Here is a 17,250-nt window from a genome sequence, read left to right as displayed (position 1 = left end):
TGTAACGATTTCAACATTTCCGAGGTCAACTTTGTTTCGGAACCTTTGGAGACTCTCAAATTTTGAACTCCAGTGAGAACAGTAACGGATAAAATCTGTATTATTATGTGTACAAGGCGAGCCCTATTTATGTCAGTGAGACAGCGGGATGATATTATTCGTGCTACATGAGAGCAGTCGTCAGTTAGTGAATTGTGCTATTTGAAAACCGCAGTGTATGAATATTGTGTTACGGGAGGATCGGAAATCGCGGTTTTGGAGTATCGTGTTGTATAAACTGTGTTCTTAGACCATTATTTTAAACGGGAAACTTTCCACTGAATTTGGTTTTCTGGACAAAATCTACAATTATGTAAGTAGGCTCTTTATTTATATCCGATTAAAATATTCAAGCTACATAACGGTAGTTAAATTGTGTAATCTATATTACAAGAATATCGCATTATAGCAATTTTAGCACTTTTCCAGAATGTCGTGTTATAAGAGGGTTGGCTGCACATGATTACATTTAATTTTTATTATTTTTTCGGTTATTTCTTCCTAATCGCTGTAGAAACCGAAATATCGGAATACCAGTATATTTGCATTTGTATTTACCGGTAATAATTTAACTGCTTCACGATCATAAACGAGGTGTTCCATAATTAACACATTATCGACCGGTGATTATTGCATAATTTTGAAAAATCTCTGGTACATGGCTAAACACGTTTTAATGGAACCTTCAATATCAACAGCAATTCTCATTGTGAACAAACAAGTCACCCTTAATAACGTCATCCAATAGTTTCATTTAAGATTGCAATGCAAAAGAAAATTTCTATGCTTTCTTTTGGTACAGCACAATTATTGAAAATCCTATTAATAGGCTTCCGGTAGGTAAAGTGTTAATCATTAATGTTAATACAAATTTTGGTAAATTTTATTCATGATAAAATATATTTATCAAATATAATTATTAAATATGTTTTTAAAAATCACTTAATTGGGAGGTACATCTGGAAGGCTTAGTTTTATGACGGTCACGGTAGATAAGTCGTCGGTGGATAGTTTACCCGAGTTAGAACTCGTGTTTGTTCATTCGCACGGAGGGTTTTACGACTTAACTATTTAATTTCGGTGACTCTGCCTTTTTTACGGTTCTGGAGTAAATGGCGCCCAGTTCCTTTTTATTTGGGGCATCCTTTGCATCAGAGAAATCGAAAAAATACCGGTGTTTATTTCGGTTTCGGTAGAATATCAATCTTAAAATATTAATCTAGACAATGATCGTGGGATTTGAAATGACTTTACGAAATCTGAATTGTATGTTAAAACTCTTGAAAAACTACAGAGGTGTGCAAAGTATTCGTACAACTTTTAAAAACTAATAACTTATTTATAATTGTACCAAACGACCTGATTTTTTATAATCAATTAGAAGCATTAGTTTACGAACTGATATGCAAAAAAAGATTTTCTAAAAATTACAATTTGCAAGGTTGGCATTTTTTAAAACTTTTTTATTTCGGCCCTTAATGAAAATTTAAAATATATGTTTTCTAGATCTATGTTCTTTATACACATGTTGGAAATTTCATCGAAATCGATTGACGCAGGAAAAAACAACAGGCATCGAAAGATGTACGATTCTGTGGATTTTAAGCAGAAACTGATCAAAAGTCGTGGAAAACTGCAATTTTCAACATTTTTAACCGCTTGTAGTCCGTGTGTATGGCAATCGATTTCAATGAAATTTTCAGCATGTGTGTGACTAACAATATTATAGATCTGCAAAACATATATTTTAAATTTTCATTAAGGACTCGAATAAAAAAGTTTTAAAGGATACCTTTTTCATTTTTGCATTTCACCTTGTAAATTATAATTTTTGGAAAATCTTTTTTGTATACCATTTCGTAAACCAATGTTTCTAATAACAATAATAATAATAATTTTGCTTTATTTCAGCCTTACAGCTAAGAAATGCGACTTAGTTTACAATAACCTATCTGTACAAAACTATCTTATTTCACACATTCGATCCATACCTTCTCTCATTCATTTCTATGTCGCACACATTCCTACCCTGTCCTACTCTTTTAGTATCCTAATTATCACTAACCCGCTCAATTCCTTACTTATTGCTTCCCTCTCCATTCCCTATTCCCTAACTTTTTCATGTTTGGTTTACTCTCTTTAAACCAATGCTTCTAATTGATTATACAAAATCAGGTTGTTTGGTACAATTATAAAAAAGTTATTAGTTTTTTAAAAATGTTCGAATACTCTGTACACCCACTGTATACTTCTTTATCTGAACTGATAAAATTAAAGGTAGCAAGAAATGGTGTGCAGGTTTAGGGCATTTCACCTTACTCCAGAAAAATCGGGGTTCCCGGTGGCCGTGGGGCCACGGTGCCGCGACAGGTGTTCACGGGCAAGGGGATATCGCGAGTGTTTCGAAGCTCGGGGCGCCAGGTGTCGCAGTTTCAGTGCTGGCCAATAGGCGCGACACGGCTCGTCAGTCATCCGGCAACCGGCAGTGGAAGCGTTTCGTCGCGTCACGGCAGAGGCGTCGATGCTTTCACGTCCGATCCTTTCGGTCACCTTCTCGCACTGGTGCCGCCGCGAGAATTGGCGCGTCTCGAGTTTCGAAATTCGAACCGCCGCGAGAACGAGGAGCCGCCGGTCCTGTTTGTGGATGATCGACCGTGCGCCGGCAACAACGCGGGAGAAAACACCGAGAAATCGTGCTGGTGGAATCCGCCGTAGGAATCCCGCGATCGTGAAAGTCGATCCGGTCCTGCACACGCAGAATCCCATCGCCGGCGAGGAGCAACCTCTTCACCGTAACTTTCCTCGTTTACATTTCTCCGAAAGGTACGTCGACTTCCCCTGACCGACACCGCGGAAACGCGCTCTCTCGCCTCCTTTGTTTACATTGCAGCCTAGATGGCGACGTGTCTGTTCGCGCACTTTGACTTTTCTCGCTCTTCCCCCGCCGAACAAAGACGTTACCAGGGACCCTATAAGCTCTGTACCTGCGAAACTCTACGCACTCGATTATTAGAAACAATCTTGTGCAGTACACACCGGTCAGACCTAGCAAAAGCCAGTGTTGTGCAACTTGTCATCTTTGTACAATATCAGAAACGTTTCCCATCAGGAACAAAAGAGATCGAGACTTTTATCGCTCCGGAGATTATTCGGATGATTTCTGTGTGTGTGCGTGTCAGACATCGGCGCGTGTGTTCTTCTTAATCAGCTTCTTCGTGCAATTTTCAATCGGACACACGTGATAACTACTGTCGATCGCACGATACTACTGTTGACCCTGAACACTCGCTCTATTACAGGCACACGTGTTTTTTAAATACGACTCGAAGTTCGCTTTGCACTTTCGTGGAAGCGCACGTGGTTGCGCGACCGTCGTGGTGGGGATAGCCGCGCTTATCTCCAGGAAGAGCGTAACTTATTTTTATTTCTAGTGCACTATATGACAAATGTCCATTATCGTCGCGCATCCGAGCCAAGAATTTCGAGCCTTCCGTTTTCCTACTGCGAGAGCTGTTTTCGTTCCAATCGCGAACCCGTTCCAGACCCCCCTACCCCTTTGTTTTGTGAGAAAATAGTCCGGGAACTTCCTTGATTCTAACGAGTTTTCCTGGTTTTGCGGGAGCCTCGCTCCCGTAAAAAAGAGGATAACCGTTTCTAGGTTTCTCGGGGTGGATAAAGTAGGTTCCTGCAGTGATAATTCGATCGCTCCTGATGGTCGGTGGCGTAATGCGATTTCGACTTTGGCGCGTTGTACACGGTGCGTTTCACGGATAATGCAATCGACTACTTAAGTTCGCTTGACTCGTATTTTATTTTCGGGAATAACGAGAATACTTTTAACGGACAATGTGAAAAGGTTAAGTTAATTTCAATACTTCTGAACCTTGGAGAAACGATACTTGATGTAACTGTAAATAATAATTAGACAGCGCATTTATGACAAACATCAACAGGGTAAAAACATTTGAGAAATGTACAAATAAAATTATTTACACAAGGAATAAATCTTTATTCAGCTTCATTTCCATGCAAATGATGTATAAATATTTTATCTTGCATAAAGATCCACTGTCTACTAACAATAATGAACAGCGAGAATACTTTTATTTGACAGTGTAAAAGTTAGCGAATTTCAACACGTCTAAACCTTGAACTGGAGAAATAATACGTAAAAAACTTGTCGTGCACTTTTGCTATTTTTCATGTAACATTTATGTAACTAACGAGTGTTGTTATATTTGTAAGTATTGATTTCGGAGCACAGACTGATATAAAGAAGTGTTAAGAACTTCTGAAACTTTGAGAAACATTTATTATACAAAATTAAATATAAATATAAAATGTTGAAGTTAATTTGTTTTTCTGGTGAGATGTGAAAGTAATTTAAAATGTTGTAATTTGCTTCCGTGATTGGATTAAGAGCATGACTATTTCCATCGATTGCTTCCACATTCACTTGCATTATCTGTACCAAGCTATTTTGAAATACACGTGCTCCTAGAGCCACGTGTAAATATGACGCTGCTAACTAGTAAAATCGCAAATGCTGTTCCGCGTTTCTACTATTTTTGCTTGCCGCGGTTCTCGCTTCATTATTTTGCCGTTTTCTGTCCTTAGTATCATTAACAACGGTTTCTTTCATCGGTTTCGGAGATAATTGTGAAAAACTTTCGTTTTTAGATTACAAGTACACCGACTCCCATTAATATTCCGAACGTTTTTGAGAAGTTAGAGCAATTAGTTTACTACACGTTGTGAAAAGAAATTTTTTCAAAAATTGCAATTGGTCGGAATTGTATAAAAATACTGAAAGTTGCATTTCACAACTTTTTAATGTGGGCCTGTATTGAAAATTTAAAAATTACGTTTTGTAACATCCACACGCAAAATATAGAAAGATTTTGGAGAGAAATGCGTGCCGATCTTCCACGTTTTGGTACTTGAGAACATCATTACAGTTATTGCATAGCGCAATTTTTATTTAAAATACTTTGTACTTTCGATAAACGTATCGATGTGTATTTTTTTAAATAATGAGCACAATGTGTCCAATAAACAATTGATTCAGGATATTAATATTTTAGTTTTGAGTATCCTGTGTGCATTGAAACTTGCAGAATGAACGCAACGCGAACGGAGGTGGGTCCTCTGTTGTCAACATTTATCAATATGTATATGTATAATGAGTATACCAGTTTTAGTATGATGAGCGATAAGCGAAAAGGAAATAGCGATTTTAACGTAACAGGACATGCATGCACATCGTTGTACATGTAAATGGAAGCGCCATAAGTCATCGGTGTTTCAGTTTCCGAGATAAGTCCACTGATTATTTCAAAAATGTTCTGAGAAACGTACATTCTGCGTTTCTTGATTGTAACTGTGAAATTGTTAGAGACCGCAAAGTTGAATTATAACTATTATAACAATAATTGGGTTAAGTCTGGGTTACATAACAATAATAATTTGGATATTGACAATACAAATGGAGAATTATGAAATCATGATTTTAATCAAATGATTTGAAATTAATTAACGAATATTAATATTAACATTTTGACTACCACGGCAATGTCCACAAAAGTCGCACAAAATGAGGACAATATAAAATATTTAATAGAGAGTTGTTGAAATATTTATTGAATCTACATATAATATTCACTAAAACCACTTTCGTCTACAAAACTTGAATATTGAATAAACATCAGCAGTCTACTAACCATAATAGAATAGAACAATAATCAGAACGCTGCTCCCTCCGCATGCTACGAAAACCGGTCCTGAACTATTGTCTTATATCGGAATAAAATTGTATTGATGAAATATCGGTGCGAGTCTCTGAAATGACAATCAATTTTCAGTCAATTTTATTTGACTGAAAGACTTATGTCCGTTCGGACGTAAGGGGTCCTCTTCCCGACTAACAATAACAGGGACACATGGAATCTTTGTTGCATTTCCATGTTTTTTAAGCAAGCCAATCACAGTGACAATTGACGTAGACCCACTTCAATAGTCGCATGCGAAAAGAGTACGTTTGCCTTCAACATCGAACAATGGACTCTGTTCCCCACCCTCTCTCCGGGAAAGACGAACCCGGTGTACTACGGACGGAAATGTTGTGATGACTGGTGCTGCAAAAATTTGTATTGTCGAGCTTCGACAATAAACTGCAGTCAATATTTCGGACTTCTCGAACACCATTTTTATCCAGCGCAGCGGTCAGTTTGCAATAATCGATTCTACACATTTATATTTGGTTTTATTAGGATGTTCAAGGGTACACGTGAATTCTCTCTTATCAAATCGATTAGTATAATTTATTTTAATTTTTATAATATTTTTAATAATTTATACATATATGTATAGAGAGAGACAGCGGATCTTTATGCAAAATACAAAATTTTCTACCTAAATTGCGACAAACTGGAGTGAAATCGAAATTTATTTTCTTTCATATTGGGTTGGCAAATAAGTTCGTTCGGTTTTTGTGATTTATTCCACTCTAAAAAACCGAACGAACTTATTTGCCGATCCAATAATATGATTAAGAGGTTGAAAATAATGTAACAGTACTTCGAAATTCTTCTAATGTTTTTAGTAAAACTTTTTACTGCTTGAAATGACACGTACTCATTTTTGCCATACATGCATAAAATCCGCTGTCTATTTATATTGTATACTTTTATTCATTATATTAGTTAATTAACATCAGAGGTAGAAAACAGAATTTAAATAAAATCTGTTTTGTGCCTTGGTCGCAGTGAATAAAAATTAATTTCAATAATATTGATATTATTCAGTATTTTGTTCGATGGTATACGAGTCTTTTTTGAATTTTTTAATGGTCGGTTGCAAAGCGAAACGTACGCCGACCATTAAAAAAATAGATGGTTGCGGTATACAATTAGGAATTGTTTCGACGGTCTTGACAACACGACACAATACGTAACAAATTGTACACGTCGCATTTAATCGCGATCTCCTAACGATATCTCGAATTCGGTGTGTGATAATAATTAATCGCATGACCATTGCAATCTTGATTCATTCGGGACATAAATATTTTGAAAGAAGAATTTGGTAAAATACGTTGTTTAATAACAGTGGCAATCGATTTTGTTTCCTCTGTTGTAGCGTATTATTTTTGCATTTCATGGCGAATTTTTGAAATATTTATTGAAAGTTGAAAATTCAATAAAATGAAAGTAATTTGGTAATTACTAATTTTTTTACATTTCTTTTTTCTTCTTTTTACACTTCATTTCAGAGTAATAAAAATTACGTTATTTAGCAACAATGACAATCAATTTTGTTCACTTTGTTGTAGCGTATTATTTTTGCATTTCATGGCACACGCGAATGTTTGAAACATTTATTGAAACTAAATATTCGTTGACACGTTCCGTGCCGAGCTGTTTTTGCTTGATTTTACCACGTTTTTATTTCATTCAGGCCATTTGCTTTGGTCTGTATTGAATTTTTTATAATACCTTATTTATTTGGTTACAAAAAATGCTGGAATATAAAATTCGACAGAATTTGGTACGATCTTTATTTATTACAGATCTAGGGAAAGGCTACTATGTACCACTGAAAATAAGATTTTATTTAATTCCAGTTACTCTCTTAAAGTTCGTCTGGAAAAATTGAAAATCGCGCATGAACATCCGTAGTCTAATTATTATAAACTAATTTACGCGTGAAAAACCGCCTGATCGCGATTCACGCTCATAGTTCTGTTGGTAGAGAGATTCGCTCAGAGTCTTTTTCGCTGATACGAAAACATCGAAATGGGAAATTGCAGAGTGTAAATAGACCTCGTCACAGAGACAGCGAGGAACAGCGAGGTTTCCCGGTGTACATACACCATTGTTACAAGTGCAAGGTTACATGCAACGTGCATTGTGTATCTGGGCGATTATTTCCCCATCGTAAACGATCGTCAATTCGCTGTTTGCACAATATGAACGGTTCTTTCCAGACTGCCGCGTCTCGCCTTTCAGTTTCATTCTCCGACTAACATCTAAATCATTCCCGGAACAACTTTATCGTTGTTTTACCCGTAATAGTCCGCTTAGACCGCATTCCATCCGCAATCTGTTTTGCGCCGTTTAATCGGTACGCTAATCAATAACATGCATTTCTTTTCGAATTTGCAATTCAGACGATGACGCGTTCCGTGTAATGGATCGCGCGCTAAAAAGATGGCGATTGTCAATACGGGGAACGTGCTTATTCATTCGCGAAATGTATTCAGATGTCTCGCTCTCACCATTTTTCCAGAGATTAGCAACCTTTTAGCGCTCGATAGTGAAATCGTTCCGATAAACTTTTTCGGACATATATGTATTCTGCAAACATTCATTAAATGTCTACTGGAAAGACAAAGGTCAGTATTGTGATATGAAAAGTTAAACGAAATTGTTTATAGTGATTTGCACTCATTCAGTCATATAGTATTCACGATAGCAGTTTTAACACGTTACCGTTTAAATGGTTAATCAGCGGGTTTTTATGTAAAATAAATTCTATTTTGCATCGATCACTAGAACCACTTTTAATCATTTGGATAAGTTGATGATAACGTAACGAGACCTATTGTTTTCATTAGACTTCGAATCTTTATGCATTTATAGCGAAATTAAGTAGATGAAATAGAAAATTGTTAAAAAATTGATGATGTCAATATATGTGTATGATTTCAACTCTATTAAAATCTTTTGTGTGTTAAGATGTAAGAGGGTTGCAAAAGTAATTGTTATAATAAGTCATGTCTTTTTTTGTTCTTACATTATTCATTGGGTTAGAGGATCTAGAATATATGAATGTATTTCCATTTTTAATAATTTTGATAAATCGGGAGCAAATTAAATGCACAAAATTCGCAGTCTAAAGAGAGTTATTATTTTTATATTTCACAGAAAGATTGGTACAATTTCAAAATCAGTTTTTGTCGCGCATTTATCAAAAGATAGGTGTATTTATAATAAATTGGTTTCGATTGCACCGGCCTGGGAGGCAAAGAGAGCATGTCTCCTCGATGAAGCACCGTCATTCTTCCCATAAAATCGATCGTACTACGGAGGTTAGGACTGTTTTCTACCAAGTGGAGCATCACGATAAAAGATAACATTGAATTTATCTCGGAGCCGTGAAAACGTTTCAAGAAATAAGAAAAACGTTTTTCGGTGTAAAAATACTTCGTGGCAATTTCCAGTCGTCCTACGTGTCTATCTTACCCGCGATTCTTTCGATATTTCTATATTTTGGGACTGGAAAATGTGGTCGCCGCGGGACCCCATACGAGAGATCTACAACCTGCAATAGGGACAGAGTTTATAGCGGATCTGTTATGTGCTGCGGTCAAGCAGGATGGTGTCGTACGACAGCTCCACGTAGGTCACGATTGTCGTTTCAGATTCTCGTATCAGACAAAGTTGTACGACTCGTTGTGCGATAAATCGTAACGTTGTATACACTCCTCTCGTTTATCTCGCACGAAGTTTGCAACGTGAACTGGAATGGCGATACGAGAATTATCTTCCTAGAAGTTCCCGATGATCACTACTCCGTCGGGCCGCGATCATATCGTGATTTCGGTTCGTCATCCACAATCAATGATCAATTCGGTGTCTCTTGTAAACTGAACTGGGCCTAGCTGTACAGGGTGTCACAAAATTATATGTCGCGAACACCACCGCGCGATTCTACACCCTCGATTTAGTCGAAAATGACATTAGGAACCCCCCGCATAAACGTGAAAAACAATGTTTGTTTTTTTTAACTTGCGGAACTCACTTTTTTAAAATTACATTTTATTTAGCAGGAAATTGCATGCATTTTTTAAATTAAAAGTCAAGGTCAAGGTTTTTTATAAAACTGCGTTTCGCAAATAATGAACTGTTGAATAAATATGAGCAAATCCGTGGGACGTTGTTCGGGCGAGTCGCCATTTCTTTTAACACTGATAGTTTCACGACGTTCCAGAAACTATAGTTTTAATAAAAATGAATTTTTGCGCCAAGTTCACAGTAGATGTAAAATGGGTCTGCATAAGTCAGAGTCGCCAATATAAATATGTATATTCTTTACGACATACCTAACCACAGATTTGTTTGTAGTAATTGTGAAATATTTTTCCTGGTAACGTTTTGTCGTTCAGGCTCAGGTATTCACGACGAGATACGACACGAAGCTCTTTACCTGGAATTAAAATTTATTTCGGCTAAGCTCTGTCCTAAACCTATTTGCGATTTAAGAGATACCGTTATCTTCAGATTAGTTATACGATTGATGGAGTCTATGATAGTAATCGGAGCGCGAGAGGCGTCACACTTCAAGTTTTGATAACTGTTACGTAATGTACTCACTAAAGTACAAACACCCATTAAGTATTTATTCAAAGAGTAGGATATTCGATAAATCTGGATTTTATACAATTAATTTTTGCTTTCCCAATCTGATGTTAACAACTTCGAACGTATCTGCATAACAAATTAATAACTTTCTGCTTTGTGAAAAAGATTAAATTCAACTTCCAATCTGATGCTACTTTGTTGTAACAACTTCGAACGAATTTACATAATAAATGCAATTCAATATTATATTTTGTATGTTAAGAAATTCAATACCCCTGCTCTGCGAAAGAGATTTAACACGGAATTACCATTTGGTGTTATTTTATTATTGACAATCTTGAACCAATTTATAATAAACTCCATTTCACATTATAAAGTCACTAGTTGTCGTCATTATCATAATCATGATCGAATACGCTGGTCTATCAAGTATGCTAATGATTGGACTACAGACCTCCATGCGCAATAAAAATGTTCTGCAGCAATTACAAGGTACTTTAATCACAATTTATTTCTCCTTATAATCACAGTTGATAATGATATATTGATATACTTTTAAATTCCCATTATATTTTGATCTACTCTTTTTTTCTCGTATTTTACTGAATTCGAAGTGAAAACTGACTCGCCAATGAAAGGTTTTTTCACTTACGCGTTAATTAATTCTTGTAATTACGAAATTGCGGAGTGTCTACGTGACGATTTAAACTAGATCCCGGTGAATCAATTCGTTCTCAGTACCAACACTCACTGGCGTCGTTTAAGTTTCAACGCGGCACGGTAATAACTCACGCGATCACTTAGTAATTCAGTCGTGGATTCCAATGTGAATGTATGTATCTTCATGCCACCCATGTAAACTTCCCTGGGCCGTGGCCACGAAATTCGTCAATTGGAAAATTAATCGAATTACGGATTGTGCAGTATGACCATGGAATGCGTGTCCCCATAATTGCGTTGCAAACTATTGTTTGCTACCGTCCCCTTCATGAAAGCCATTCAAAAATTTGCAATTCAAACCAATCCTTCACGTGCTAAAAATTGAATACATATTTTTATACGAAATTCAGGACCAGAACGATTTTTGTCTGCTCTTGTGGAGAAAAATTAATAATTACTTTCAACTAGCTGTTAATAGAAGTAATACTTTCAAAATTAATTTCAAAATACACCTGGTCCTCTTTTTACGCGGTCTAGATAAATGATTTTCACGTGGGTTTTTATCAGAAATTTTCGAATATGTTTTATTTGCTTTTACATAATTTTTCAAATATGTTTCACTAACCATGCAGTTTTATTTATCTTTACGCTTTAATACCTTTTTGCACAGTGTGAAAAGACAACATGGTGTAGTTTTTAATAAATTTTTCATTATACTAGTCGATTATACTGAACTTTATTACAAAATTTAATCATCAAATATTTTTGAATACCTTTGGAACAATATAAAGAAATATGAACTAATTTGTTATTTTATTCATAATAAATGATGTACATATAGAAATGGAATTATGTAGATTCATATAACTTATAAAAATTATAGGTCAAATATTTCGATTGTTTTAGCGTAAGTATTGTACACTAACACGTGTCGCAGTCATAATAATTCAACTTTTGTCGACCGATAAAACTTACAACTGAAAGAAGTAACATCTTTTACGTGTCACACATTGACGTCAGCTTAATCGCGTACGATAAAATGACGCGTAACAGTGGTAAAACAGCACCGTTCGAAGCTGGGAGGATTGAGAATATTGTTGGCCGTCATTATCGGCAAACTTTTTGCGATTTCTCGCCGAGTTACCCACTATCGACATCGGCTTAATCGGATTTTGCAGCGTTTGCCGCTAGATAAGAAGTTTCATCGATATTTGATGAATTAACTTGCAAAGCACGAGTTTTTCCAATTACCAATACACTCCTCGTTTCAAACAAGTTAACATTATCGCATCGAGCCTTTGGTTAGAACGTTATTTTAAGTTTCGGATTTGTTTGTAAAATTATCTAGTTATTTCCTCTTTTTTGAAAATCGATTGTGACAAAAACATTGCGGATTTTATACATTTATGAGAAAAGAGACGAAATTGGAAAAACATCTTCTAATGTAAAATTTAATTAATCTACTTCTAATGTAGAATTGAATGTTATGTTATTTTTGATTTTTTTAAATGATTCAATAAATCTTCATTTAACTTCAGTTTCTTACAAGCGACTTGGACAATTTTTATTTTGCGTAAAGATTCACATGATAACATGTGATAACAAAATATTGAGAATTATTGTTTGACTGCTAACTTAATCAAAACAACTCAAAGGAGAATTTCTTTCGGATTTTATCGTATCCAGATACATAAGTGAGCTGCCATTTTCATTCTTCGTTCGCACGGTATTTTATGATTAGACTGCAGATTTTCTGCATTTATGCAAAACACGAGTAACCGTAATTTGAAACAGTAAAACATCAGCGGATTCTGAAGAGATTAGCTTGTGATTTCCAACTTGTGAAAATTATTAACGTAGAACATACATTTTTATTTAACTCCTAGTTTTCGTTACTGAGATAGAACATTTTTTATTCCGCATAAATATTAGCAGACTATTCATGATTGATGATAGATGGGATGCTGCAGTCGTATCTTATGTCACAATAACTCGGTGTTCGGCGCGTCCCCTCTCTAAAAGGATCTTATTTCAGTCCATTTTCTAAAATATTGTCTATGAAAATTGGAAATTGCATAAACATCCGCAGTCTAGTTATGACAAATATAAATTTCCTACTTTATACACAAACACCGAAATCATAAAAATGTTCCAATAAGAACGTGTCAAATAAAATCTGAAGCTTCTGTACTTTTTATAACATTTTAAAATGAATTCACGTGATCAATTCAGTATTTCCATCATTAATTTACTTAATAAGGGCAAATGTTAACCATAGTATTTCATAAAAATTTTTCTATGTGAAATGTAGAAAAATGTCCAGTTCGTGTAATAATTCGAAACGAGCGTTCTAGTGTTAATTTACCGGAAACGAGGGGAAGGGAGAAAGTGTGAGAGCTAATCAGGGCAAATGTTAACTATAACATGCACAGTATGTACATATAACACGTAAGAAGCTTAACGCGTATTATGAAGTTGGGATCCACCTTGTAGCGTAGCACGGTGGGCACGAAACCGTCAGAAACGAAAGTCGGACGATTTGATTTACGATGCCGCCGTGAAATTTCTAATGCGTGTACGTACGCACGGTGCGTACCAAATAACAGCCCAGACACTTTAACTGGTAGCGCGTTTGGCGAAAAACCAGTAGCGTCATCGAATATTTTGGTACCTCGAGGTCCGAGAAATCGTTATCCAATAACCGAAAATAAATTAAAATTCATTTCTACAACCGTGCATTGAATCTAGGCACCTGTTTCAAGGTGCCGCACAAGCGCAGTAATAGATATATTTTTTAATTTTTGTTTGTTCCCACCTGATAATTAATTTTTGCAGGAGTAATAGATTGTGGAGTTTTATGTAAAATAAAAATTGTCTGTATCAACTGCAAAATAGAGGAGCTATATAGAGAATTATTTCATCAACAACGGTATTTTTAAATTCTCCAAAGGTGCGATTAAAAAATGACTCTTTTCTGTTACCATTTTATAAAATTGCAGTCTAGTGGTTACTACTATCAATCTCAATTTTTTAGTTTCGGTTTATTAGGTGAACAGCTTCTATTTTGGGTAATTGTTGCGGTTACCGGATTGGTAATCAATATGTTAAATGGGGTTAATCAATATGTTAAATCGGTTTCGGTAAGTGGTATTAATTCATTTTCTCTGACATTTGGGCCAACGGAATTGTTCATTTTAACGCACCAACTACCACACCGTTGCCCATAAGTATTCCTATGGGATCAATAACCTTCCTTTAGCGGTCGAATGGCTGGATCACAGGGGACCCCGACGGAATAAAATAAAAGACGCTATCCGAATAAGAGATCTTTGATGCGCGTGGAAATCCAGAAGGAATCAATACATAAGAAAGAATAATCTTTCAAAAATCAGTCCATTGACTATTGTGCTGCAGTCATTTTCAATATGCATTCATTAATGAACTGAAAACGTTATTGAAAACTTTACAATAAATAATAAAAAGAAATTGAATTGAAAAAAGATCTCTTGCGTTACGAGATTATAAAACATTCTTAAAAATCACTTGTATGCACTGCCGTTACTCGAGAAGCTTAATTATTTTAGCTTGCGTCATTTCGGCGGTAAACGGTTCGTTTCCTGAACTGTTGCAGCGATTATCAAGTTCACCGCATCCGTAATTTCATAATGCAGGAACGCTAGTGCGATAACAAGTATCTGCGGTATATACACCTGTAAATTCGTTGGACAACATCCCTGTTGGCGGTTGTGATAGGCGACAACGACCTCGACAGAGCCGAAAAAATAACATCGGACGGTATAGGCGAGGAGAGTGCAGCGAACCCGTCGCGAAAAGCCACTTCAGATAATACAGGATAGGACGTGTATCGTTATCGCGTCGCGATGTCGCGCGGTCGAACGTATTCGGGTCGAAAGTTCCGTGAAACAGCGTTTCGGAAGAGCTCTCTAGCAAACGTGGCAGAAAATCCGCATCCGCCTCGATCGCAGGACCTCGTTGGAGGAAACGGCGCGGCGGTTTCTCGAACGCCCGCAAAACACAATTCGATCGGGGATTAGGAATTTGTCCGGCGACGGAGCGTCTAGTCCTTTGACGATCCTTACGGGGTACTGGGTAGGCGAGTCGCTAACGAATGCTACTTTCTTGGAATTAACTCTCTGGAGAATCGTAGATCTTAGTTCTTTGACCACGATCCTTTAAAGGACCACGTACTCAAATCGTTAAAAATGCTGTTCTTCTTGAAGTTCATTCTGTGGATAGCTACGCAGTAATATTTACATAGAGTCTAATTTTCCACCGAGATCCTTAAAAGGACTATGTAGCAAAATAGTTAAAAATGTTGTTTTCTTATAAATCAATTATGTGGGGAATCGTAGATCCTAGTCCTCTGGCGACGTTCCTTAAAAGGACTACGTAGTCAAAGCGTTAAAAATGTTGTTTTCTTAGAATTAATTCTGCGGGGAATCGTAGATCCTAATCCTCCATCGAGATCCTTTAAAGGACTATGTAGTCGAATCGTTAAAGATGCTGGTTTTATGGATTTCATTTTGTGGGGAATCGTCGATCCTAATCTTCCATCGAGATCCTTTAAAGGACTATGTAGTCAAATCGTTAAAAATGCTGTTCTTCTTGAAGTTCATTCTGTGGATAGCTACGCAGTAATATTTACATAGAGTCTAATTTTCCACCGAGATCCTTAAAAGGACTATGTAGCAAAATAGTTAAAAATGTTGTTTTCTTATAAATCAATTATGTGGGGAATCGTAGATCCTAGTCCTCTGGCGACGTTCCTTAAAAGGACAACGTAGTCAAAGCGTTAAAAATGTTGTTTTCTTAGAATTAATTCTGCGGGAAATCGTAGATCCTAATCTTCCATCGAGATCCTTTAAAGGACTATGTAGTCAAATCGTTAAAAATGCTGTTCTTCTTGAAATTAATTCTGTGGTGAGTCTCAGATCTCAGTCCTCCAACAACGTTCCTTTAAACGACTACGCAGTAATGTTTACATGAATTATACTAACAAGTAATTAATAATTAATACGTCCAGTTTGCAAATACGCAACATAAAAAGAGATTGATGCACAATTATTAAAGCAAGATCAAGAAAAAGCTATTTTTCTGATGATCGAACGTGGAAAATATAGAAAAAATGTGATATCAAGTCTTCTTCCCGTGGAAATAAGAAATTCAGACTTCCAGCGAGATTGATGTTCTATAGGGATCTAGGTCGAACATGCAAATGCGAATTTTTGATTGCTTTTTCTCCCTAAGGGATTGTAATTCTTCTAAGCCCTTAAGAACGGGCTTGAATAAATTTTTCAGACATGAATTTATGAGTTTCTTCGTATCGATAAGTAATATTATAAATTTACGAGTATATGTTTGCAATGGTTCTTTTAAGAGAGTAGGTATAGTCAGGTTTTAGGAGAGAAGAGATCCAGTATGTGAATACCTAAAAAGTGGTGCAGCAAGTTGAGATAATGTACAGTTAATTAACCGTATATTTATGGCGCAAGTTTTCACGACTGCCATAAAAAGAATAGTGCTTTTGTGAATTACGTGTTTAAAGTTTAAAGTTCTGACCCAGATAGTCGAAATGTCATTGCCTACCGGTCCGTTCAAAATGTGACGACTTCGTAAATCCTTCAAATTTCTAATAAAGCTTGTCAAACTTCAGTCTATGAGACATAAATCAATTTCTCAAAATTTAAAAATTTAAATCTAAATTCTGATGGGTCCCGAATTTTTTAATTGACGACTATTGAAATTGTATAGACGCATTTATAAGGAATTATGCAATCGGCGTGCACGTGTCTTGCAAAATAGTGTGGAATTCTTGTTCGCGTGAGTTTATTCATTTTTCTTCGCAAGAACTGGGTTAGGCGATGACGAAAAAGGCAAACGCGTGTCGCCGATAAACTTTTCGCCCGCCAAAGTGCACGTTTTCAGTTGGATCGATCGATGACTCACCTTTCCACATTAATTATTGTGATTCTTGTCATATCCGGTTCTGACGACCTGCAAAGACTCACCTTTGAATTCTCCACGCCACGGGAATTCCATATATCGTGTTACTACGTCAGATCGCAATTAATAATCGAGTCATGCTTGTTGCCACCCGGGTCATTATAATAATCGAATGATGTCCCTTATAAATATACAGGGTGATTCACGATGAATGCAAAAAGCTTTG

At 36.2% G+C, this 17,250-nt stretch overlaps 1 protein-coding gene across 2 annotated transcripts in view; it reads left to right on the top strand.

Moving 5' to 3' along the window:
- The first annotated feature begins 2,495 nt into the window (after nucleotides 1-2,495).
- LOC143207419 (dual 3',5'-cyclic-AMP and -GMP phosphodiesterase 11) overlaps nucleotides 2,496-17,250 on the top strand; it is a 153,361-nt gene continuing 138,606 nt past the window's right edge. For both annotated transcript variants that reach the window (XM_076420868.1, XM_076420869.1), the window contains exon 1: nucleotides 2,496-2,862. The gene's annotated coding sequence lies outside the window, so the exon portion shown is untranslated. The remainder of the gene's footprint in view (nucleotides 2,863-17,250) is intronic.

The sequence above is a fragment of the Lasioglossum baleicum genome, chromosome 3 (genome assembly GCF_051020765.1).
Source record: "Lasioglossum baleicum chromosome 3, iyLasBale1, whole genome shotgun sequence".
NCBI classification, from domain to species: Eukaryota; Metazoa; Arthropoda; class Insecta; order Hymenoptera; family Halictidae; genus Lasioglossum; species Lasioglossum baleicum.
The sequence above is the reverse complement of the archived record's forward strand: the minus strand, read 5'-3'. Positions and strand labels throughout refer to the sequence as shown.